This window comes from Colius striatus, chromosome W (assembly GCF_028858725.1).
Source record: "Colius striatus isolate bColStr4 chromosome W, bColStr4.1.hap1, whole genome shotgun sequence".
In the NCBI taxonomy this organism is placed as follows: Eukaryota; Metazoa; Chordata; class Aves; order Coliiformes; family Coliidae; genus Colius; species Colius striatus.
The window spans coordinates 5260709-5287242 of NC_084789.1; the positions used below are offsets into that span (position 1 = coordinate 5260709).

General features: G+C 43.0%; 1 protein-coding gene across 1 annotated transcript in view; it reads left to right on the forward strand.

Annotated features, from left to right (window-relative positions):
* Nucleotides 1-26088, forward strand: part of LOC133628481 (methyl-CpG-binding domain protein 2-like) — a 129942-nt gene extending 103854 nt beyond the window's left edge. Inside the window, exon 7 of the mRNA XM_062016689.1 lies at nt 26036-26088. The gene's annotated coding sequence lies outside the window, so the exon portion shown is untranslated. The remainder of the gene's footprint in view (nt 1-26035) is intronic.
* The last annotated feature ends 446 nt before the right edge of the window (nt 26089-26534 follow it).

Sequence of the window (26534 nt, forward strand, 5' to 3'; positions counted from 1 at the left end):
CCCCCAGTTTATATTACTGAGCTGACGTCATATGATATGGAATATCTCCTTGGTCAGCCTGGGTCAGCTGTCCTGGCCATGGTCCCTCCCAAGATCGTGCCCACCCACAGCTATTGGTGAAGGTGGGGGAAGGAATGCTGGAGGGACAGCCCTGATGCTGTGTGAGCAGTAGTCATAACATTGCTGTGCTATCAATACCAACAGTAAGCACAGCACTGCAAGAGCTGCTGTGGAAAATCACTACCATCCCAGACCCACTACAGTCTCCACCCCTTATTCCATACCATTTATGTCATGCTCAGACAAATCATCTTAAGAATCCATATAAATTCTTATATACTCTCATTAACCAGTACCCCCCCACACACTTCAACAGACAAAAAAAGATTCTTGTATTCCATCTTGCATCAAACAAATAAACAACATTCTTGTATCTTTCATTCTCTGTAGATGTTCACTGGAGCAGGCCATAACTTAGGTCTCATCCATTAAGATGGATATCCAGGCCAGGGGAAAACAGTGTGTTCGGTGTTGAGCACCAGCACCGGCTTGGTTTGTCCACTTGTCTGCTTTCTTGCTAAGTTCATACCTCATCGCCTACAACAGACAACTCACATAACAGGTTATTTTTCCCACAAGGTTAAGTCTCCTTGAGGTACACATTGAGTTTCCCCATCCTTTCTCATCACCCACCAAGTATACCCAGGCCCCTGGGCAAAGACAATCCCATGAATGAGTTTACCCTTTCCCACAGGAGGTGAAACCCATACTGCCTTCCCTAGCCACTTCCCTGGGTGCACTACCTTATCTCCTCCCACAGTATGTAGTGGTTTTGTTTGGGCAGGACCAGGACAGTTAGTAGAGATAACTAGTAGAGTTAGTTAGCTTCCATGCTCCATTGCCCAGTGCTCTCAACATGGTCTTTAATAATCCGTTATATCTTTCAGTCTTTTCAGAGGCTTGTGGATGATAGGGGATATGGTATATCCACTCAATGCCATGTTTCTTTGCCCAAGAGTTTATGAGATTATTTCGAAAATGAGTCCCGTTGTCTGATTCAATTCTTTCTGGAGTACCGTGTCGCCACAAAACTTGCCTTTCAAGGCCTAAGATAGTATTTCTGGCAGTGACATGGTTTACAGGGTATGTTTACAACCAACCAGTAGCTGCTTCCACCATGCTGAGTATATAACGCTTGCCTCGGTGTGTTTGCAGTAGTGGTACAACATAGTCAATTTGTCAGGCCTCACCATATTGAAAACCCAGCCATCGGCCTCTATTCCAGGGAGACTTGATTTGTGTGACTCGCTTGATTGCAGCACGTTTCATATTCGTGGGTGACCTGTGTGATGGCTTCCATGGTCAAGTCCACCCCTCGATCACGAGCCCATCTATATGTTGCATCTCACCCCAGATGTTTTGATGTTTCATGGACCCATCAAGCTATACATTCACCTTTACGCTCCCAGTCTAGGCCTACCTGAGCTACTTCAATTATGGCAGCTTTGTCTACCTGTTGGTTGTTCCAATGTTCTTCAGTGGCATGGCTTTTGGGCATGTGAGCATCTACATGACGTACCTTCAGAGTCATATTTTCCACCTAAGCAGCAATCTCTTGCCATAATGCAGCAGCCCAGATGGGTTTACCCCTGCACTGCCAATTGATCTTCTTCCATTGCTATAGCCATTCCCATAGGGCATTAGCAACCATCCAGAAGACAGTGCTTAGAGCTGGTCTTTCAGACTTCGAGCTTGGGTTTTTCAGACTTCGAGTCTGGTTCATTTTTCAGGCTTCGAGCCTGGTTTCAGGCTTCGAGCCTGGTTTGCAGACTTCGAGTCTGGTTTTTAGGCCAAGAGCTGAAAACTTCACGGCAGATCATAGCACTGTACCTTTATTTCATTGTTGTATTTGAAACATATTTGAAATTATTATTATTTCAAATTATTTGAAATGTTGTGAATAGATGTATACACAGATAGATACATATATATGTATATATACGTAGCTAGATATAGCACTATATGTATTTTCCATGAGGGTTACTTTTGAACTCTTTTTTGTGCACAGTCCTATCTCTTCTGTAGCCACTCTAACTGTTGATTGTGCACCATTTTTGTTGCCATAGCGTCCTGATCAAATAGCTTGAACACAAGACCAAACTCTGTACCAGGATTTTTGCTTTTACATGGCAATGTATATGAAGTGTTACACCACCTGATGTTGTTTGCATACATGCTGTTGGCTTGCACAGCCCGGTTACAAGTATGTGTGAGAGCTGGACTGCAGATTTAGTGTAACACACTGCAATAATAAGATTATACTGAGGACTAATTAAATCTGGAAGGGTTTCCCTTTTTGAAGGAACCATCTGGTACTTACAGAACCAGTTACTAATGACACAAAAACCACTTCAGATATGGAGATGGAGAATTAGTAGAGATAAAAACAGTGATTTAAAGCAGCTTGAGGGCAGGATATCTGGTAGGTCTCTCTCAAGCTCTTGGTCCCACTTGCTCAAGTTACCACGTCCCTCTAACTCAAAATGCAGCCTGGAAAGAAGGCCAAGGCTGTCATCCTGGGATTTCGACTACCCCGTGGGGGTTTATGGTAGTTTGAGCCTGGCTGGATGCCAGGTGCCCACCACACCGCTTTACCCCCCACCTCCCGAGAAGCAAGCCAGGGAAGGGGAGAAAAAAAAGATGGGAATCTCGTGGGTTGAGATAAAAGCAGTTTAATAAATAAGCAGCAAAGCCGCGCGCGCGGGAAGCAAAGCAGAAGCAGATAAGCTGTTACTCTCTACTTCCCATCAGCAGCGATGTCCGGCCACCTCCCGAGAAGCAGGGCTTCAGTACGCGTAGCGGTTGCTTTGGGAAGGCCAGAAATGCATCTCGCCTCCCCTTCCTGCTCCTTTCCCCCAGTTTATATTACTGAGCTGACGTCATATGGTATGGAATATCTCCTTGGTCAGCCTGGGTCAGCTGTCCTGGCCATAGTCCCTCCCAAAATCATGCCCACTCACAGCTATTGGTGAAGGTGGGGGAAGGAATGCTGGAGGGACAGCCCCGATGTTGTGCAAGCGGTAGTCATAATATTGATATCAACAGTAAGCACAGCACTGCAGGACCTGCTGTGGAAAATCACTACCGTCCCAGACCCACTACAGTCTCCACCCCTTATTCCATACCATTTATGTCATGCTCAGACAAACCATCTTAACAATCCATATACATTCTTATATACTCTCATTAACCAGTACCCCCACTCTTCAACAGACAACCATCATTCTTGTATTCCCTCTTGCATCTTGCATCAAACAAACAAACAACATTCTTATATCTTTCATCCTCTGTAGATGTTCACTGGAGCAGGTCATAACTTCTGTCTCATCCATCAAGATGAATATCCAGGCCAGGGGAAACAGTATGTTCAGTGTTGGGCACCAGCACCGGCTTGGTTTGTCCACTTGTCCGGTTTTTCTTGCAAAGTTCATCTACAACAGATAACTCACATAACAGGTTATTTTTCCCCCAAGGTTAAGTCTCCTTGAGGTACACATCGAGTTTCCCCATCCTTTCTCATCACCCACCAAGTACAGCCAGGCCCTTGAGCAAAGACAATCCCACGAATGGGCTTGCCTTTTCCCATGGGAGGTGCAACCCATACTGCCTTCCCCAGCCATTTCCCTGGGTGCACTACGGGGACCTTATCTCCTCCCACAGTGTGTAGTGGTTTTGTTTGGGCAGGACCAGGACGGTTAGTTGAACCTCTACTATTGACCAGCCAAGTGGCTTCTGCTAAATTTTTATCCCACTGCTTCCATGCCCCATTGCCCAGTGCTCTCAACATGGTCTTTAGTAACCCATTATATCTCTCAATCTTTCCAGAGGCTTGTGGGTGATAGGGGATGTGGTATATCCACTCAATGCCATGTTTCTTTGCCCAGGAGTTTATGAGATTATTTCGAAAATGAGTTCCATTATCTGATTCAATTCTTTCTGGAGTGCCGTGTCACCACAAAACTTGCCTTTCAAGACCCAAGACAGTATTTCGGGCAGTGGCGTGGTTTACAGAGTATGTTTCCAACCAACCAGTAGTTGCTTCCACCATGGTGAGTATATACCGCTTGCCTTGATGTGTTCGTGGTAGTGGTCCAACATAGTCAATTTGCCAGGCCTCACCATACTGAAAACCCAGCCATCGGCCTCTGTTCCAGGGAGACTTGATTCGTGTGGCTCGCTTGATTGCGGCACATGTTTCACATTCATGGGTGACCTGTGTGATGGCTTCCATGGTCAAGTCCACCCCTCGATCACGAGCCCATCTATATGTTGCATCTCACCCCAGATGTTTTGATGTTTCATGGACCCATCAAGCTATACATTCACCTTTACGCTCCCAGTCTAGGCCTACCTGAGCTACTTCAATTATGGCAGCTTTGTCTACCTGTTGGTTGTTCCAATGTTCTTCAGTGGCATGGCTTTTGGGCATGTGAGCATCTACATGACGTACCTTCAGAGTCATATTTTCCACCTAAGCAGCAATCTCTTGCCATAATGCAGCAGCCCAGATGGGTTTACCCCTGCACTGCCAATTGATCTTCTTCCATTGCTATAGCCATTCCCATAGGGCATTAGCAACCATCCAGAAGACAGTGTAAAGATAGATTATTGGCCACTTCTCTCATTCTGCAATCTCTAGAGCTAGTTGGATGGCTTTCACTTCAGGAAACTGACTCGACTCACCTTCTCCTTCAGTGGCTTCTACACAGCAGCTTTCCACTTTACGATGATTTCCTACCACACAGCAAGATCCATCAGTAAACAAAGCATAATGCCTCTCATCTTCTCATAGTTCCTTATATGGTGATGCCTCTTGGGCACAAGCTACTTCCTCAGACAATGCTCCAAAATCTCTGCCTTCTTGTACAGTCCATGATCTTTTCCAGGATTCCTGGATGATTAGATTTCATAGACTCATAAAATGGTAGGGGTTGGAAGGGACCTTTAGAGATCATCTAGTCTGCAGAGGGGTTGGACTAGAAGATCTCTAAAGGTCCCTTCAAATCCCTACCATTCTATGATTCTAGTCCAATCTCCCTGCAGAAGCAGGTTCACCCAGATCAAGTCGTGTAGGAACATGTCCAGGCGGGTCTTGAAGACCTCTAAGGAAGGAGACTCCACCTGTTCCACTGCTCCGTCACTCTCACAGTAAAATAGTTTTTTCTTATGTTTAAGTGAAACTTTTTGTGTTCCAGCTTCATCCCATTACCCCTTGTCCTGTTACTATCTACCATAGAAAAAAGGGATGTCCCAACCTCCTGACACCCACCCTTTAGATATTTATAAATGTTAATAAGATCACCCCTCAATCTCCTCTTCTCCAGACTAAACAGCCCCAGTTTCCGCAGACTTTCCTCATATGAAAGATGTTCCAGTCCCCTGATCATCTTGGTGGCCCTGTGCTGGACTCTCTCCAGCACTTCCCTGTCCCTCTTGAGATGAGGAGCCCAGAACTGGACACAGTACTGCAGATGAGGCCTCACCAGGGCAGAGTAGAGGGGGAGAAGAACCTCCCTCAACCTACCGGCCACACTCTTCTTGATGCATTCCAGAATGCCATTGGCCTTCTTGGCCACGAGGGCACATTGCTGACTCATATTTAGTTTATTATCAAACAGGACTCCCAGGTCTCTCTCTGCAGAGCTGCTCTCCAACAGGTCAATCCCCAGCCTGTACTGGTGCATGGGGTTGTTCCTTCCCAGATGCAGGGCTCTACACTTTTTCCTTGTTGAACCTCATGAGATTTCTCTCTGCCCAACTCTCAAGCCAGTTGAGATCCCTCTGAATGGCAGCAAAGCCTTCTGGGGAATCAGCCAGTCCTCCCACTTTGGTGTCATCAGCAAACTTGCTGAGGGTACACTCTGTCCCCTCATCCAGGTCGTTGATGAAGATGTTGAACAAGACTGGCCCCAGAATCAATCCCTGTGGAACTGCACTGGCCACAGGCCTCCAACTTGATTCTGTGCCATTGATCGCCACCCTCTGGGCTCTGTCATTAAGCCAGCTCTCGATCCACCTCACTGTGCACTCATTCAAGCCACACTGCCTGAGGAGGGTGTTATGGGAGACAGTGTCAAAAGCCTTGCTGAAGTCAAGATAGATGACATCCGCTGCTCTCCCCTCATCTAGACAGCCGGTTATACACTCATAGGATATCAGATGAGTCAGACAGGATTTCCCCTTTGTGAATCCATGTTCACTCCCCCTGATAACCATCTTATCTTTCATATGTTCAGTGATAACATTCAGGATGAATTATTCCATCACTTTTCCAGGGATGGAGGTAAGGCTGACCGGCCTGTAGTTTCCTGGGTCCTTCTTTCTGCCCTTTTTGAAGACTGGCATGACATTGGCCTTTCTTCAGTCCTCAGGCACCTCACCTGTCCTCCATGATTGTTCAAAAATGATGGAGAGAGGCTTAGCAATCACATCAGCCATCTCTCTCAGCACTCTAGGATGCATCCCATCAGGACCCATTGAGTTATGAGCCTTAAGCTTGGCCAACAAGTCTTTAACCTCTTCCTCTTCCACCCAGGGCAAGTCCTCTGCTGTCCTGGCCATCATGTTATCCTTGCCGGACTGGGCTTCCCAAACGTCAATCTTGGCCGTAAAGACTGAAGCAAAGAAGGCATTCAGTACTTTGGCCTTCTCTGCATCCTCAGACACCAGGGCACCCTCACCATCCTTCTGCTGCTGATGTACTTGAAAAATGCCTTATTGCTGTCCTTGACATCCCTGGCTAAATTTAATTCTAGAAGGGCTCTAGCCTTCCTAGTTGCACCCCTGCATGCTCTGGCAATGTTCCCATATTCTTCCGAAGAAGCCAGCCAGCCCCTGTTTCCACCTCTCATAGGTGGCTAATTTCTGCCTGAGTTGTCCCAGTAGATCCTTGCTCATCCATGGAGGCCTCCTAGCTCCTTTTCCTCCTTTCTTGTGCATTGGGACACACTGATCCTGGGCTTGGAGGAAGTGGTGCTTTAAGAATGACTAGCTCTCTTGGGCACTTGTACCTTCTATGATCTTATCCTGTGATATCCGTCCAAGGAGATCTTTGAAGAGGCCAAAGTCGGCTCGTCTGAAATCCAGAGTCACGGTCCTGCTTTGTGTTCTGCCCCTTCCACACAGGATCTTGAACTCTACCATCTCATGGTCACTGCAGCCAAGGTTGCCTCCAACCTTCACATCCCCAAACAGGCCCTCTCTATTTGTCAGTACCAGGTCCAGCAGCACATCTCTCCTTGTTGGTTCCTCGGTCATCTGTGACAGGAAGCTGTCATCAACAATCTGTAGGAACCTCCTGTACTGCGTGTGCTTGACTGTGTGGCTATCCCAACAAATATCAGGGTGGTTGAAGTCCCCCATGAGGACCAGGGGCTGTGATCGTGAGGCAGCTCCCAGCTGTTTGCAGAAGGTCTCATCCACATCCTCCTCCAATAATATCACCTGCCTTGCCCTGGCCATTAATTTTTTCCCATAAGCACTCTACTCTCTCCTCATCCCCACCCAGGCACAGTTCAGTACACATTAATTGCTCTCTCACATAGAGAGCAACTCCACCTCCACGCCTTGTCAGTCTGTCTTTCCTGAACAATACATAGCCCTCCATGGCTGTGCTCCAGTCATAGCAGCTGTCCCACCATGTCTCTGTGACCGCAATGAGGTCATAGCCCCGCATCCGCACCCACATCTCCAGTTCCTTCTGCTTATTCCCCAGGCTGCGTTCATTGGTGTAGAGGCAGCGCAGGGGCTTACTCAAACACACAGGTTTCTCCCCCCACCCCCCCCAAGTCCCTTAGTTTAAAGACCTCTCTATTAAATTTGCTAGTCTACTCCCAAATAATCCAGTGCCTTTACGGGAGAGATGAATGCCATCCTGTCCTATGAAGCTGTAGTCCCCAAGGAAGGATCCATTGTCAAAGTACCCAAAGCCTTCCCACCGGCACCAGCCTCTCAGCCAGGAGTTCACTTGGCTGATTTTTCCATTACAAACTCCTCCTTTATCACCAGTGAACAGGACAGAGGAGAAAATAACCTGAGTCCCTCTACCTTTTACCTGCTCCCCCAAGGATTTAAAATCCATCTGAATCCTGGAGATGTCATGCCTCCTTATGTTTAACAAAGCTACATTCATTCTCTCCACTCTTCTGGAACTTCGGGGATGCTGCGGGGTATGGTATTCCCATTTGGTTCCCATAGGAGCCAATGCCTCAGGGTATCATTTGGCTCCCCATACTGGTGGTTTCTTTTTCTAATTTCGGAGAGTGGATTAATGTACCTTCATATTTTAAGAGCCTAGCAAAAGTTATCCATTTTTCTGACTTTTGTTGTAATACCCCCCCTGAATGTTATGGGGAGAAAACACCTTTAACTGCCCTCCAAAGGTAACAAATAAAAGGTTTTCTAACATCAGGCAGGCTAAGCACAGGAGCATTAATCAAATCCACTTTTAAATTCTCAAAGTCTCTTTCATCTTCTTCGATCCATTTAACTAATCCATCTTGAGTTATTTTCTGGTACAAAAATTTTACCTTCTTACTAAAATTTTGAATCCATTGTCTGCAATATCCCAACAGACCTAAAAGCTGTCTAACTTGTCTCTTTGGAGCTTGTAGGGACAGTATCCCATTTACTCAATCTGGATCAAGTTTCTTACTTCCCTTTATAAGCCAGTGTCCCGAATATTTTACCTTTTCTTCAGTAAACAGTAATTTAGATTTAGACACTTTCAACCCTTGTAAACTCAGGAAATTAAGCAATTTAATACTTTCCTGTCTAACAGCTTCTTCGTCTCTCCCTGCTAATAATAAATCATCCACATATTGAACTAAAATAACTTCTTTGCCTAACTCATAATTTCTCAAGATCTGTTCTAGTGCTTGTCCAAAAAGATTGGGGGACTCTGTAAATCCCTGTGGTAATACAGTCCATCTCAACTGTTGTTTTCTATGGGTGTCAGGATCTTCCCATTCAAAAGCAAAATAATCCCTGCACTCCACTTTCAGGGGACATGCCCAAAAGGCATCCTTAAGGTCTATCACACTATACCACTGGTACTCTGGACTCAATTGACTCAATAAGGTGTGTGGGTTAGCTACCACAGGGAACCTAGTAATAATTTTCTTGTTTATCTCCCAGAGGTCATGTACTAATCTTTAAGTCCCATCAGATTTCTTTACTGGCAATATGGGAGTATTGTAAGGGGACATACAGGGCTCAAGTAGTCCCTTAGATATTAGTCTTTCTATTTCTGGTTTTAAGCCTTGTCTACCTTCTTGTGACAAGGGGTACTGCTTTACCCTTACCGGCAGCCCAGGGTTTTTCCGAAGTCTATAATTCTCTCCCTAATAAATTATAATCAGCCTCCGGAACTAACAAAAAGGATCCTACAGCATATTTTTGCTGCTTCAGATTCTATCAGTATCTCCTTCACAAGAGGTACTTTAAATGGTTCCCCTTTTGCCCCTACTACTTGTATTTTCTCTGAAGATATCTTATACCCCTGGGGCAATCCCTTTCCTCCATTGTGAATAATATACCTAAAATCGATTGGAGTTCATCCCAGGTATAGAGATTTGGCCCTAAGAACTGATCTAATCTCCCAGACACACCCAGAGGATCTTCTAACAAACTCCCCATCTCCTTTTTTAATTTTCTCACATCCCCGGTATTCAAGGGCACAGCTATATAACCAACCCCTGGTCCTCCTATCTGAGCTCCTGCTCCTGCATTCACAATGGGAACTTACCTTAAGGGGAAAAACCCCTCCTCAGCCCTTCCCTCCCGAGTCCTACTCCTCGTCAAGGGGCCCGGAGGTTTCAGTTCTAACTCAGAGTTTTGGTCCCGATGCTCTACTTCTGGAGGGACGAGACTCACCCCTGCCTCGGGCAGGGGGGGAGGTGGAAGAGGTAAAATAGGAGGACCAGGTTCAATAGTTGGTGGAATATATGGGGGTGGCCAAATCTCCTCTTCGGGTGGACTCTTAGCTTTCTTTTCCTTAAGAGTGAATAAGGATACCTTATCAGAAGGTTGGGATATCCAGAGACTCGCATATTCAATTTCCTCTTGGGTAATGGTCTTCTTATAATTTACCCACAAATTGAGGTCTGCACATAACCAGTCCTCAAAAGACCCAAATATGGTCCAAATAATATGGGGATTTCCTAATGACTTCCTCCCTCAACTTCCATACAGTAACGTACCATCTTTTCCTTACTCTTTTGTCTTCTATGGGGAGAATCATTCCAAAATTTTATCATCATCCCCAGAGGACTTTCTGGGGGAATATCCGACAGCCTATTCCTATGGCCACCCATGAGATCAGAGGACTTGCTCTTCCTCTGTCCCATCTTCCAGAGTGCCCCTGACTCGTTCTCACAATCGTTCCCCTCGGTCGTGACCCACGCCCTCGCGGGCAATGGGGAACTGCACTACTAGAGGGTCCACACTCGCTTGGTCTCCTTGAGACCTCTCAGTCACTCGCACTCTAGGAAACCCACCCCGACTGAATGGAACCACGTAAATACTCAATCCAGAGTCTTCGTTCGGAACCTCGTGCACAAAAATTATGGGGTACTGCAGGTTTATTTGCTTATTTGCCAAATTTTGAGGGGGTTCAGAATGCAGAGTTTGGCAAGGGAATTTCCCACACCAGGGCCATCCCCAGATGGGGCACCCCCCTAGTCCGGGAATCCAATACCAAATCTACCTGTATCCGAGTCACGGCACCAAATTGTTATAAATTGCTGTGATAAAGTTCACTAGCCAATTTAAGTAACTCATGGATCAAATTTTTTAAGCAAGCGGCAAATAAGCAAAACAGAACTAGGTGGCTGGGAGACTCTGCTCCACCAACAGCGCACGACCCCTCCCTTTATCACAGTCCTTTTATACAGTCCTTATCGGTCGGGTGCATCGCTCCCTGGTGTACTCTGCACATATGCCCGTCTTGTTACTAGGGGGCCTTCTTCTGCCTCCTGGTGGTCGTAGAGTGGTCGCTGGGATAAAGTTAGTAGTCTTCCTCTAGTGGCCCACTCATGAACTCTTCTCTTGGCTCTTAACAGCTCATGCGCAACCTATTGTACCTCCTATAAGCATCTCAGCCAACTGCACCTGTTCACATTGTAGAAACTTTATGGTCAAAGTTTTACAAGACTTTTACAATGACTTTAAACGATTCCTTGCACAATTATTCTTTCATGATTTGATTAATGAACATGACCTTTTCCATTACACCCCAGCATTCATAGACCATTCACAGATCCATGTGTGCACATGATGCATTTGCAATCCTATGTCCTCTTAAAAGGAACAGTGGAGAGAATACTTTCCCGCAATGATGACTCACCTTGAGTTTTTGGAAGTCAAATCCAACACTGAAGAAGAAATTGTGTGAGAGTATTTTATTAACAAGTCTTCAGATTTCTTGTTCTTTTCAATTTTATGTCTGGAATTCATGATCAGGCAAGTTACAGAGCAATAACTATAGAATTATTATAAATTAAATTAACTTGTGCAGTGGACTTATTTTACAGTATAGCTTAGGAACGGGAGGATCTTATAACTTTATATGGTTATAGGCTTTAAAGTGCTTTAGAATTTTAGAATTTTTATCATTTCATAAAAGGAAAAAAGAGGGTGGAAAAAGTTTCTTTACAGAAACACAGGTATCTCACCGAAGTGCTGGGCATGTCCCAGTTGTTCAAAGTGCAAAGAAAGAAAAGAGCAGCAGAGAATGAAGGTGGTGTCTGGAAGGGGAACAAGATTAATCCCTTGCTCATCTCTTTTGACTCTGGATGTTCTGCTGCTCCTGCAGTGGGATTGTGAACATGATCCAGCCAGGTATTAAACTGGTTTGTAATGGAGAGCCCTCAGAGGTAGCAGTCTGTCAGGTTGATGTCAAAAGAATGAGGACAACTTTGTTAGGAACACTGTAAGAACAACGATTCAGCTTGAAACAATTAACTGTTGCTTATGCATGTCAAAAGCAGAAACGTGGGTAAGATTAATGATTGCAGTCAAGAGACTGCCACAAACTGCCTGTGTCTGACAAATTATGAAGAAACTTGTTGGAAGGTAATTCCAGCAGGAGGAGATGGCACCCACTGACTCTTGAATAACCACAGGAAACCACTAAAGACCCTCTTAGAGCATGTGTAGTAGACATTTAGAATGACACAGCAATATTATAATTACATGCAAATTGCTAATCAATAATTGTAAATGGGATTGTATAACCTTGTAACTTTTGTGTATAAATACAGCATAGAAACTTGTGTCAAGTATGCTGACAGGCTTGCACAAACCTGAAAAAAATCAGCAATGTCTCTCCTGAGTGTGTGAGTATTGACGAGTTGCGCTCTGGGTAACAAATCTGCTTTTCGGACAAGATCATCCAGCTGATATTATTGGACTGACTCCTCCGTTACATTTTAGAGCTACATCCAGCCTTGTTAGAAGATCCCACCACTCTGTTACCTCTACTACTCTTCAAGCAACTATTTAAAATTTGGTAGATTCATGAGAAACTTTGCCCTCCAAGTATAGTCCAAATGTCTGTTTTTCTACCTTCAATTTCTAATAGCTAAATGCTTTAAACTTTTATCATAATGGACTTCACTCCAAATTCCTGTATCCTTCTGAGTCTTCTCTTCCCTCTACTATCAGACTACATTATCTAATTTGCTGTGTTTCATTTTCACATTAGCATTTGCCAACTTTTTATGCAATCTTTGCTTTTAGTTCATCTCTGAAATGGATCCCTGTTCACCATGGAGAAAGGACTCATTCATTTTTATCAGAGCTAAAAGAGACTTGGGGCAATGTGAGCATTTTGGTGCCCAATGCTGCTCTGGTACCTTGCGGACTTTGAAGTGGGGAATGTTCGTGCTGGTGAGAATCAATTCCTTCTGTTCACTGGTGGCACTCAAATTCCCTGTAACTGCAGTAAAAATATAAAAAATTGAACAGAGTTTTCTGAGGAAACATTAATGTTTTGTGTTTTTTTCTAATTCTGTCTCTAGATTTGTACTTTTACCATCCACCACCAGGAGAGAGATGAGGGCTTTTCATTCCTCAGTGGAAAAGGAACAAGGATGCAGAGATTTAATAACTATTTTTTTTTTTCCAAGTACAAACTTGAATTCTGAATGCATTTTTCTCAGATGCTGAGTAATCCATGGAGAATGAACATGATGTCTGAAATATCATTTATTAGACACTCAAAATTGTCAGTTGTTCTTGAAAGTCATGATCCAGGTCAGCTGCCTCAGCTCACCTTGGAAGGCTGAAGATTTGAACATACTGACTACTTGCACACCTGTTCTTATTTTCCATACCTAAAATATATTCCTTTCTCTATCTGTTCACATTCTCTATCAGCAATGGAAGAAAACCTTGCTTTGAATAATTTATTTATATACATTTGATCTTGCTATTTGTGTGACTAGATTTTAAATATTTCTCCTACTGTTATAAAAGCATGAAAATTTAAATTATTTTATATAATAAATAGCTTTAAATAAATTTACAAGTAAGTTAACATAACTAAGCAAAACTAGGCTTCCTTTGTGAAGCTGCTCTCAAAGGAAAGCACATGTAGGCACCATGTAGATGAGAGTGATAACAAGGTGGACTATTCAGAACTAAGCACCTGCAAGCCATAAAACATGCAGAACAATGTTGGGAGTAACTACTTTGAAGGAAGAAGAAAGAATTTGTTGTATTGATCATTAAGTTGCTCACTGCCCCAAAACCCTGTACCATTCTGGTCCAGAACACCAGATAATCAGTAGCTTAGACCAGTTAGTTGGCCAAGTAATTTTGAAATATATATGAATATGTATAGCTTGTGTAATAAGGGACCAATCTATAAAGGTGATGTAATGTGCAAAATTAACATGTAACCAATCAAGGTAAAGGGCAATTTTAATGAACAATTGTAGACAGACTTTATATTCATGATAGAATATTGGGTATAAATATCTGTTAATTTTGAAGCTTCATCGGACATTCTTTGGGAATGATCTCATGTCCCCGCATGTCTCTGCTTATCTAAATTTGTCTAGATAAGTTTTCTTCCCCAGCAGATTTGCAATAGTTTTGGTAAGCCAGGCAGGAGACTTGAGAGGAGACCAAACAGGATCAAGAGGGAATCAGATTCCAGCCGGCACTGAGGGATTCTTGGGGAGAAACATCTTCCTTGCCCCTAAGGTTCCTTGTAACACTGCTGGAGAAGGGTAAGAATTCAGACACATTCTACTTATTGTATATAGTAATCATAGAATCGTTTCATCTGAAAAAGACCTTGAAGATCATCGAGTCCAGCCTTTGTCCTAGCTCTGTCAACTACTAGATCATTTTTCTAAGTGCAACATCCACCCATCTCTTAAACACTTCCAGGGACGGTGACTTCGCCCCCTCCTTGGGAAAGCCATTCCAATGCCTGACAATCCTTTCAGTAAAGAAATTCCTCCTAATATCCAGCCTGAACCTCCCCTGGCACAATTTGAGGCTGTTTCCTCTTGTTCTATTGCTTGTTACTAGGGACAACAGACCTACCCCCACCTCACTACAACTTCCTTTCAGGTAGTTGTAGAGAGCGATAAGGTCTCTCCTGAGCCTTCTTTTCTGCAGGCTAAACAGCCCCAGATCCCTCAGCCATTCTTTGTATGAGATGTGTTCCAAATCCTTTACTAGCTTGGTAGCCTGCCTCTGTATCCTCTTCAGCACCTCAATGTCCTTCTTGTAGAGAGAGGCCCAAAACTGGACACAATATTCAAGGTGTGGTCTCACCAAAGCCGAGTATAGGTCGATATCTCCCCATTTCTACTGACAACACTATTCCTGATACAGACCAGGATGCCATTGGCCTTCTTGGCCACCTGGGCACACTACTGGCTCATGTTCAGTTGGCTGTCAATCAACACTCTCAGGTCCCTCTGCCTGGCAGCTTTCCAATCACTCCTCCCCAAGCCTGTAGCACTGCTGGGAGTTGTGGCCCAAGTGGAAGACCCGGTACTTGGCCTTATTGAAACTTGTGGAATTGGCCTTGACCCAGCAATCCAGCCTATCTATATCTCTCTGTAGAGCTTCCCTACCCTCAAGCAGATCAACACTTGGTATCATCTGCAAGCTTACTAAGGGTGCACTCTATCCCCTCATCTAGATTATTAATTAAGATGTTAAACAGGAGTGGCCCCAGTACTGAGCCCTGGGGGATACCACTAGTGACCGGCCTCCAACTGGATTTAACTCCATTGACCACAACACTTTAGACTCGACCATCTAACAAGTTTTTCACCCAGAAAGTATATGCCCATCCAAGCCAAGAACAGCCAATTTTTCTAAGAGAATGCTAAGGGAATTGTTGTGGCTAGGGGATTTCCATATGTGTAAGCCTAGGTCTCCACCCAGTAAGATGCATATGATAGTGGTGCAGGGTAGAACTTGTGTAAATTGTGGAGACTGGGGAAACTGTGGAAATTATGTGTTTGAGTAATTTGAATACTCTGAGGAATTTGTTGTGTACACACCTATGGTAGCATATTGAGCGTGTTTGAGATTTATATTTGCAAAGTTGTGAAATGTGACTGAGTGTGTTTGAGACACACAACTTGCATGCAAAGCAAGGGGGAGCTTTGATCCACAGTTCTGTTATCCCACGATGGGTGCAGCCGGAGATAAGTGAAAAGACGAAATGTGTTTGAAAGTATTGAGCCATACCTTTAAGTCTGTATTTGAAAGCACTGTAATTTTGCTATGGCATCTAAGATGTCAAACCTGTTTAAGGGAGGAAAATCTAACAATCAGGACCCTGTGCCAAAAGCCTCTCCTCTGGGCTGTCTTTTGGCTCACTGGAAAGAAATACATCATAAATTATGTCAAAACCAGCTTATTGAATATTGTAATCATGTGTGGCCGATGTATGTTTTGGATGATGAAGTGTGACCCCTAAATGGAATGTTAAATTATAATACCATTTTGTAATTGAAGTTGTTTTGTAAGAGAGAGGGAAAGTGGGATGAAGTCCTATATGTGGATTTGTTCTTTTATTTAAGAGAAAAACCTGAATGGCAGAAAGAATGTGAATTAACAATTCAGGTAATGTCACTCACAGTAGAAAAAAAGGTTCAAAACCATTGCTCCACATGTACTATAGCTAAAATGTCTCAAACACTTGGCTCTTAAGGAGGGGAGTAAACTGATATGAGTCCCAAATTAGATGTTACTCTGACTGCCCCTACAATTCCTGATGTTCCCATATACCCCCCTCTCCCATTTCCACTGCTTTCAGGACCCCCTTCCTGGCATGAGCCCAAACAGGAACCCAGCAACCCGACAGAGAAGTCAACCTGGGGTGCTGGTTCAAGGGAAGGATCCCCGCCCTGTCCAGATAGTAGCGGGGTGGAAGATGAGGAATCTGACACAGAACCCTCCCCATCAGTGTCCAAGAGAACTCGACACCATACTTATTTAATAATCCCTTTAAGGAGCCCCTTGAAAATCGAGATTGGAAAGTGTATAATTGCCCCATTAAGACAAGGGGTTGAGCAGAATGGACCAGTATATGTAAAAGTGCCTTTCTCACATTTTGATTTGATTCTCTGAAAAAAAATCAACTGGCCCCTATAGGGTGGCCCCGAACAAGGTGCAAAGAGTGATGGGGGTGATAATTAAAACCCAAAATCCAGATTGGGATGATATACAGGTAATTTTGGATACTCTCATGGATTCTACTGAAAAGCAAATGGTTCTGAGGACCACCAGAGTGTGAGCAGAGGAAGAAGTTAAAACCCAGACAGTAGATGGTACTATAGACCAAATTTTTCCTACCAGTGACCCTCAATGAGATCCAAATCAGGATGAATATATGCAAAGGCTGAAACAATATCAGGAATGGATATTGTATGGGGTTCAAAATGTTATGTCTAAGGCTATAAATTGGTCTAAATTGTATGATATTTGACAGGAGAAAAAGGAATCTCTTTCTGCCTTTATGGAAAGATTTAAAAAGAGGCAATTCAGAAATATACAGATATGCAACCTGAAGGTGAAGAGACAAAAGCATGATTGACTTTAATCTTTTTCGGACGGTCCCAAGAAGATATAAAGAGAAAACTCCAGAAATTGGAAGGACGGGAAATGCAAAATTTGGATAGACTATTAGAGGTTGCTTAGAAAGTTTATAACAATCCTAAAAAGGAAGGTAAAGTTCAAAACCAAAAAACAACTGCTTGCTTAAATGTCAGGAACACAGAATACTCAAAATCAAGGAAGGGGAAGAGGCTACCCAAGGGGAGGGGGAACATGGGGTGGGAGAGGGAAACCAGGTAAAACCTCAGAATGAATCACTGTGCCTTTTGTAAGGAGGAGGGGCACTGGAAAAGGGATTGTCCTAAAATACCAGATAACCAACAAGTGGCAGCAAAACTAAAGATTTTTGGAGAATGCATCGATTGACGGGGACTGGAAGTGAACCCAGCTGAGCCACTGGTTACTATTAAGCTGAGAGAAAAGGAAGTTACATTTTTGGTAGACACAGGAGCAACATTTTCAGGTTTGAATACATGTAAATGAACAATAGGAACTTGTCGTAGCAGCCAAGAAACACTCGTAGAGATGGGTTCAGTTCTTGGTACAGCAGACACTTTATTGCCAAATCTTCCCCCTAATATACCCTTATCTCCTGATCACACACAGTTTATTCTATGTTAATTGGGTAACAGTCTCAAAGCATGCGCCTATGCTAACATAATGGTCACTCTATATTGTTCACGTGCCAGTCTTGCTGCTTCTTTGGTATGCTCGCATTCTGGTTTTATGCTTCAGTTCTTCTGTCTTATCACTTCTTTCTCAGAGCTGTTTATCTGTGTGCTTCAAGGGAAGAGCTGTGTCTCAAGGTTAAAGCTGCCTGCAGCCCAATACTCTCCCACAATTCCCCCTTTTTTGTTTTATAGTTTTATTTATTTCTGAGACAAAGCTCGAGAATCATCTGCATAAGTACTGCTTTCCAGTAGAGGCATAAGTGGTTCTAAATCCTCATTAGTAATGTCACACAGAGAACATACCCACTATATGTCTCCCATCAGTTTTTGGATATCTGCTAGGTTTTTTATATCTGTTTTGATCTGAATTTTTTGTGGCTGAATTTGAGCACCAGTAATCACCCATGGTGCTTACGACCATGGTGCTTGTTTTTGAATTTTCTCAGGAACAATTTGCAATCCAGATTGTATTAACTCCAACTGTAAATAAGGTAAAACAACATTCACATCTAAATTTTGGGCTGCTATAAGGATATCATCCATATAGTGGTAAATTATCCAATCAGAATGTTTCTACCTGATGGGTGCCAACGTCCAAGCCACATATATTTGGCAAATGGTTGGTGAGTTTTTCATCCCTTGGGGAAGCACTACCCAGTGATAGCGTCTTGCTGGCTCCTGCTTGCTCACAGATGGCACTGTAAAGACAAATTTTTCACAATCATCAGGATGTAAAGGAATGGTAAAAAAGCAATCCTTTAAATCAATTAAGTCCCAATGTTCAGGTAGCATAACTGGTTGTAAGGCTCCCATGTCTTTCATTACAGCATTAATGACTCTTAAAGCAAACACCATTTCTCACTTTTCTTAGGAATAGCAAAAATAGGGGTATTCCAAGGATTTGTAGATTTGTAGGATTCGTAGATGGAACAATATGTCCCCTCTCTAATTGCTCTTCTACTAAACTGTGAATTGTGGACAGCTTTTCAGATGTTAGCGACCATTGATCAATTCAAACAGGAGTATCAGTTTCCTATTGAAGTTCAAGGATTGGCCGTCCCCCAATGGCCGCAACTAAAAATGCTGGTTAGTCAGTCTCATTCCTAGCTGGCTCAATATATCCTGGCCAACTAGGGCAATATTAACATTCAAAACATATGGTCGTGTCTGAGCAATTGAATCATCTGACATTGTGAAGCTAATAATTGATTTACTGATTGAGTTGATTGGATACCTCCAACTCCAAACATTCCTCCACCCTTATTGTCCAAGGGCCATGTCACAGGCCAAAGAGACTTTGGTACAATAGTAACATCTGCCCCAGTGTCCAAAATCATTAGTATTTTTAATTGCTGTTGATCTGGACCGGTTAGTAATACCAGATCTTCAGGCTTTGATTTACGCATATCTATGGCAAACAGGATCTGAGGATCACCTGTGGATCCAAAACCTCCAGTCCCTCTATGTTTCTCTCCTTTATTTGGCACCATAGGTCTAAATGGTATGAGCTGAGCAATTTTAGACCCTTTTTTAATTGACACAGGTGGACATAGGGTCTGCACCATTATACTAATGACTCCTTCAAAGTCTGCATCAATTACCCCAGGCAATACAAATATACTTTATCACGATGTTGACGACCGACCAAGTATGAAAGCACATAAACCATACCCTAACGGGCCTCTCATTTCAGATGAAATACAATGAACTTGATTGTCTACTATAGTAATGTCTATTGCAGTTGCCAAGTCCACTCCTGCACTCCCTAAGGTTGTGGAGGAGAGGCAACTCAGGCACTCTATACTTGTGTCATGGCGTGCAGGACAGTCGCGCTGGTTATCGAGTTTCCCTGCACCCTGCTATCTCTGTGAAATCTTGACTGACAATCTCCTACCCCATGACCAAACTTTCCACAACAATCACAATTTCTTGCAAAGCCAGTATTTCTTGTTTCTACTGAGTTTGAAACTTTTGCTTTGTTTTTACACCGAGCTTTAGTGTGACCAATTTTTCCACATTTAAAACACTTTAATTCTCTACCTTCACACCCTTGCTGTACTAAAGGCTTTACTGCTGCAGTAAAAAGCATTGGCTAAAAGCCCCACTTGTTCCTCATTAGACCCTACCCATGAGCAGGCTTCTAAGATCTCAGCAAGCAGATTTAGGCAATGTATAAAGAATACATTTGCATTGTGAATTAGCATTCTCCAGTGCCAGTGATACTAAAAGTTTTTCTTTCACCTCATTATCTAAATCTTGGGTGTTTTTTCAAGGCTTCTGTGAGCCTGTTTTAAAAAGACCCATAGGGCTCCTTATCTTGCGCTATAGGGCGGAACTCTCTTCCCTAGATCTGGCACACTTTTCAATGCTCCTAAAGCTAATGATTGAGACAGCTGCAAAGCCTGAACAACAAGCCTAGTCTGTACTTGTTAATTTGCAAAAGGACCTCTTCCCAACATTTCATGTGTTATACCAAATAAGGGATCATTTTGTTACAGATACAGGATTATTTTAGTTAACAACTGTTAGGCACTTGTTAATCACTTGTAATAGTTTAATTAATTAGCTAAGCACTTGCAAATAGCTCAGTCACCTATTGATTAAGTATTCATTTGAATCACATAAGGATCAAACTGCAAGAGTTACATACCACATCTGATAAGGACCTGTTAAGACAAGACCCTGGGACCTGTTAAGACAAGACCCTGGTATATGTATTTGTTAGGTTACCTTAGCTGTTACTAAAACAAAGAGATTGATATCTTTTTTAACCAATCAGTATGATATTGGAAATTTTTTAATAGTTAGGAACCAATCAAGGTAAAGGGCAAATTAAGAGATGGACATTTTATGCATGCTTTTGTTGGCAAATGTAGTTCTTTGTTAGAAGTGTATAAAAACCTTGAAAATGGTAACTAACAACAAAGCAGGAGGAGCTATCCCCCATGTTTCCCAGTGCTGCATAATAAAGTAGTGCCTGCTTATCTGCATTCCTGTGTAGATAAGTTTTTCGGATTGTAGGTCCGTCAACTATTTTGCCCATGCTTTAAATTTTCCACCGACAAAGATGTTCCCAATCATTAAGAAAATGAAGTCATTGAGCTGGTGACAGCAATAACTGTACTATACGATTAGTATCTGATGGAGTTAATAACATATCCAGGAATATGTGTTGCAAAAAACCTTGAGTATAAGAAGAGTTTAAACCACATTGAGTAACCACCTGTTTAAGCTCTTTTACCAATTTCCAGTCAAGATTTACCCACTGATTTGGTTGATTCTGATTCCCCATAATCACAGGAAATACCTCAGGTAACATAACTCCTTCTATTAAAGCATCTTTAACAATCCCTCTCCATTTTTGTCCTGGTTCTCCCCAGAAGTTATAGCTGCAAAGGCATCAGCGACAGCTTCGCGTTCAGCCTTTAACTCTTATAGAGTCTCTTTGATTAATCGCAAAGTGGTAGCAAAGCACCGTGCCTCCCATGATCCTAGATTCACCTCTTCCCACAGAGCATTGTCAAGTTTTTCCAGCTGGCGAGATCAAATGCTGTAGCTGCATCAGTTTTTATTCCCTTTTCCCGACTCCACAGCAACAATTGACGTAAAGCCCATTCATCATATTTAAGTCCTCTCTAAGAGAGCATATGTTGGAGGAGATTTACTACTGCCTCTTCTTCTTTACTTAATTGTGTTCCCATACTCCTCTCTCCTAGCCGCTCACCTCTATTTTGGGTGTTCCACTGCGCAGCGTTTTTCTTCTCAAATCGCTCCCCGGCTGTTTGCCTCCGACTCCCAAACTCTGATTGGGTATGACCCCAGCTGGACTTTCCCGTTTTTTCTCCTGCTCTCTTCTTCTTCTTCTTCTTCTTCTTCTTCTTGTTCTTTTAATGATTTAGTAAGTTCTAGTGGGTCTGGGATGGTAGTGATTTTCCACAGCAGCTCTTGCAGTTCTGTGCTTACTGTTGGTATCAATATTATGACTACTGCTCACACAGCATCAGGGCTGTCCCTCCAGCATTCCTTCCCCCACCTTCACCAATAGCTATGGGTGGGCATGATCTTGGGAGGGACCATGGCTAGAACATCTGACCCAGGCTGACCAAGGAGATATTCCATACCATATGATGTCAGCTCAGTAATATAAACTGGGGGAGAGGAGCAGGAAGGGGAGGCAAGATTCATTTTAGGCCTTCCAAAAGCAACCGTTACGCGTATCGAAGCCCTGCTTCTTGGGAGGTGGCCGGACATCGCTGCTGATGGGAAGTAGAAAGTAACATCTTTATTTGCTTTTGCTTTGCTTCTTGCGCATGTGGCTTTGCTGCTTCTGTATTAAACTGCTTTTATCTCAACCCACGAGACTCCCATTTTCTCCCCTTCCCTGGCTTGCTGAGGAGGTGGGTGATAGAGCAGTGTGGTGGGCACCTGGCATCCAGCCAGGGTCAAACTACCACATAATTTCAATATGAACCTTAAAAAAGTTGGTTGGGGTCCCTGTTTGGATGCCATTTTCAGGGACCACCTCGTGGGACGGGCTTCACAGACCACGCATCAGACCAATATGATCAATGCAGAAGCCCTTTATTCTAGCATTCAATCACATTATATATGTTATTATTTTCTAAATACATGATATATTCTATTATGATTGGATAGCTCAGTCTATCATGCTCTGTTCACACGCCTAATAGGAGAATATGATTTGTTAAGCTTAACTATGTTAGTATCTTGATAGTAGCAGTTTCTACATTCTTTTACCTAATTCCTTCTCTACCTAATTTCGATTCTAAGCTTACACAGTTTCTTTCCCACACACAGCTGCCTTCATATCTACATTCTAATAAGCAACTCGTCCCTAACTATTCTCAGGCCCACTGTTCACTGTCTGATATAGCTAAAGCCTGAGGCCTGCATCTGAGGCCTGCATCTGAGCCTCATGTAGCTTACAGTTTCATATAACCAAAGTCTCGGTAGGCCACATGTCCATTTTCCTTTGGGCACATTGCTATAGAATGATGAGGAAAATTGGCCCAAGAATGGAACTCTTAATTATATGTTGTTGCAACTAATGCTTTTTATAAGGAGAGAAGGAAAATGGGATTAAATAGGCCATGTGGATATGTTTTTCACTCAGAAATCATCAGAATTGGCAGAGGGAGTGTGGATTAACTATAACACAGGACCCTCTAGTATTAGCTTTGGAGAAGGACAGAAACTAAGAGCAGGAAAGGCAACTGAAGAGAAGTTCTTCTACTTGTAGCATAGGGGAACGTTGTGCTAAAAATAAGGGATCTAGGAAAATTGAAGATAATTCAAAGGACGGTAAGTCTGAGGATGATTTGGTTAATGAGCCACTGGAGATGGAACCAAAAGTTACAGCTCCATTAAGAGAAATAGCAAATAATAGAAGGCAGAAGTTTAAGGTAAAGGTTCCCTTTTCTGCCAGTGACTTAGAAGCTTGGAAAGTAGTGGCCAGAAATTATTGAGATGATCCCTCTATGGTAGCAAATATGTTTGGCCAGACCATTAAACACTTAGATCTGGATTGGGGAGATATAGATTTAATGCTGGATCAGATGACAGAGACAGAGAAACAATTGATTCAGCAAGTTGCTCGAACCCGTGTACAAACCTTAATAAATGGGGGTTCATTGGGCAGAAACATAAATGATCATGTACCCCTAACCCACCCAGGATGGGATTCAGATAGCAGGGGTGACTATAACTAACTAACACAATATCGAGAATGGATAAAATTGAGGATAGAAACTGCAGTTCCTAAGGCTGTGAACTGGTCTGCAATATATGCTGTAAAACAGGGACAAAGTGAGAATCCCACAGAATTTTTGGACAGATTAAGAGAGACTATTAGAAAGTATACCACTTTGGACCCTTCCTCTGATGAAGGAAAACTGCAACCGGCTTCTTTGTTTTTAGGACAATCAGCTCCAGATGTTAGAAAAAGCTTCAGAAGATAAGGGAACCTGATAATTGGGATTTAGAAAGGTTGCTAGAAGCAGCATGGAGAGCATACAGAAATAGGGGAGAGGAAGAGACAAAGCAGCTGACAAAAGTGATAGTGGCTGCATTAGATCAGAAAGAAGACAGAGTAGAAGGAAGAAGAGGAATTGGAAGTGGTACATGGAGGTTTCGAGAAAGTGGTAAAGAGAGTTTTGCGGCAGGTTCAGATGGAATCAGTGTTCGTATTGTAAACAGGAGGGGCATTGGAAGAATGAATGCCCAAAGCTTTCACAAAACCCTAGAAGGATAATCTCTGCTGAAATTAAGTGACAGGGACCGGAGGAGTCTACCCTAGCGGATCCACTGGTTAAAATAAAGCTAGGGAAACAAGAAAGAGAAGTGGAGTTTTTAATAGATACCTGTGCATCTTTTTCCGTTTTGAATCAAGAATTGTTGCCTATAAGCAAAGACTTTGAAAATATAGTGGGAGCGACTGGCCAACAGAAAAGGGCATTCTTTTGTGAACCTCTCTGTAGTGGGTCTGGGATGGTAGTGATTTTCCACAGCGGCTCCTGCAGTGCTGTGCTTACTGTTGATATCAGTATTATGACTACTGCTCACACAGCATCAGGGCTGTCCCTCCAGCATTCCTTCCCCAACCTTCACCAATAGCTGTGAGTGGGCATGATCTTGGGAGGGACCACGGCCAGGACAGCTGACCCAGGCTGACCAAGGAGATATTCCATACCATATGACGTCAGCTCAGTAATATAAACTGGGGGAGAGGAGCAGGAAGGGGAGGCGAGATTCATTTCTGGCCTTCCAAAAGCAACCGCTACGCGTACTGAAGCCCTGCTTCTTGGGAGGTGGCCGGACATCGCTGCTGATGGGAAGTAGAGAGTAACAGCTTTATTTGCTTTTGCTTTGCTTCCCACACGCGTGGCTTTGCTGCTTCTGTATTAAACTGTTTTAATCTCAACCCACGAGACTCCCATCTTATTTTCTCCCCTTCCCTGGCTTGCTGAGGAGGTGGGGGATAGAGCGGTGTGGTGGGCACCTGGCATCCAGCCAGGCTCAAACTACCACACTCTCAAATACAAATTGGGGAAACAAATTGGAATACACAAATTTTTATATGTTGCAAATGCTCCTAAATCCCTGCTGGGACAAGATTTATTAGAACAATTGGAAGACAAAATAGAATTTAAACAAGAAGAGATATTATTTCAAGTAAAAGAAAATCAACTAATTGATATCCTGAGCCTAAATAAAATAACTCCTGGTAAAACTACTGGAGTAACAACAGTCCTCAAAGAAATTGTTAATCAAGTATATCCAGGAGTATGGGCTTCAGGAATTCCAGGGAAGAGTAAAAATGCTACCCCAATAGTGACTGAACTTAAGGAAGGTGCCATCCCTGTTCGAAAAAAACAGTATCCATTGAGATTGGAAGATGAAAAAGGAATAGAAAATCCAGTCAACTATTATAAAACATGGACACTTAGTAGAATGCCAATCAGAATTTAATACTCCTATTTTACCTGTCAATAAATCCGACGAATCTTACCAAGTCATGCAAGATCTCTGAGCGATAAAGACATCCATTCAGTGGTACCTAACCCTTACATCTTGCTTACAAAACTTAGGGAGAATCAGATCTGGTTTACAGTGTTAGACTTGAAAGATGCTTTCTTCTTCCTGCCTTTAGCCATAGAAAGTCAAAAGTTGTGGATCTATAATTAGGGGATAATAGTAAAGCCTCTCTATGAACTTTTGAAAAATAGCCCTGCCAAATTGGTATGGACAAAAGAGGCTCAAAATGCTTTTGATGTTTTGAAAAAGGAACTCATGAGAGCCCCAGCCTTGGGACTGCCAGATATTACAAAACCCTTCTGGCTCTTTTCTCATGAAAAACAAGGCATTGCCTTGGGAGTTTTGGCCCAATGTCTAGGACCTCATAAAAGAGCTGTGGCCTACTTCTCCAAACAACTAGATGAAGTAAGCAAAAGTTGGCCAGGATGTTTATGAGCTGTGGCTGCTGTAACACTGAATATTGAGGAAGCTCGAAAATTTACTCTAGGCCAAAAGATAACAGTCATGGTCTCTCAGTGTATTGGCTGTTCTGAAGCAAAAAGGAAATCACTGGCTATCCCCATCCAGATTTTTGAAATATCAAGCTATCCTAGTGGAATCTGATGATGTTTTAAAAGAAGTCATTCTTTTCACATTGTGAACCCAGCTTCTTTCCTTAGTGAAACAACTACCGAGTCATTGACCCACAATTGCATAGAGACGATGGAGGTTGTATATTCCAGCAGACCAGACCTAAAGGAAGAGCCTTTGGATGATGCTCACAATTCCTGGTTCACAGATGGTAGCAGTTTTGTCCAACAAGGTACTCCTAAAGCTGGATATGCAATAACCACCACTGACAAGGTAATCAAATCTGCATCTTTACCTGTTGGAACATCTGCTCAGAAAGCAGAAATCATTGCCCTAACCAGAGCATTAGAACTGGCAAAAAGGAAAAAGATAAATATATGGACAGATTCTAAGTATGCTTTTGGAGTTGTACATGCCCATGGAGCAATCTGGAAAGAGCATGGACTTCTCATCAGTCAAGGAAAAGAAACAAAACATGCAGAACAAATACTTCATCTTCTGAAAGCTGTGCAATTACCAGCTAAAGTTGCTATTATGCATTGCCATGGACATATGAGAGGTAACACTGATCCAGAGAAAGGTAACAGA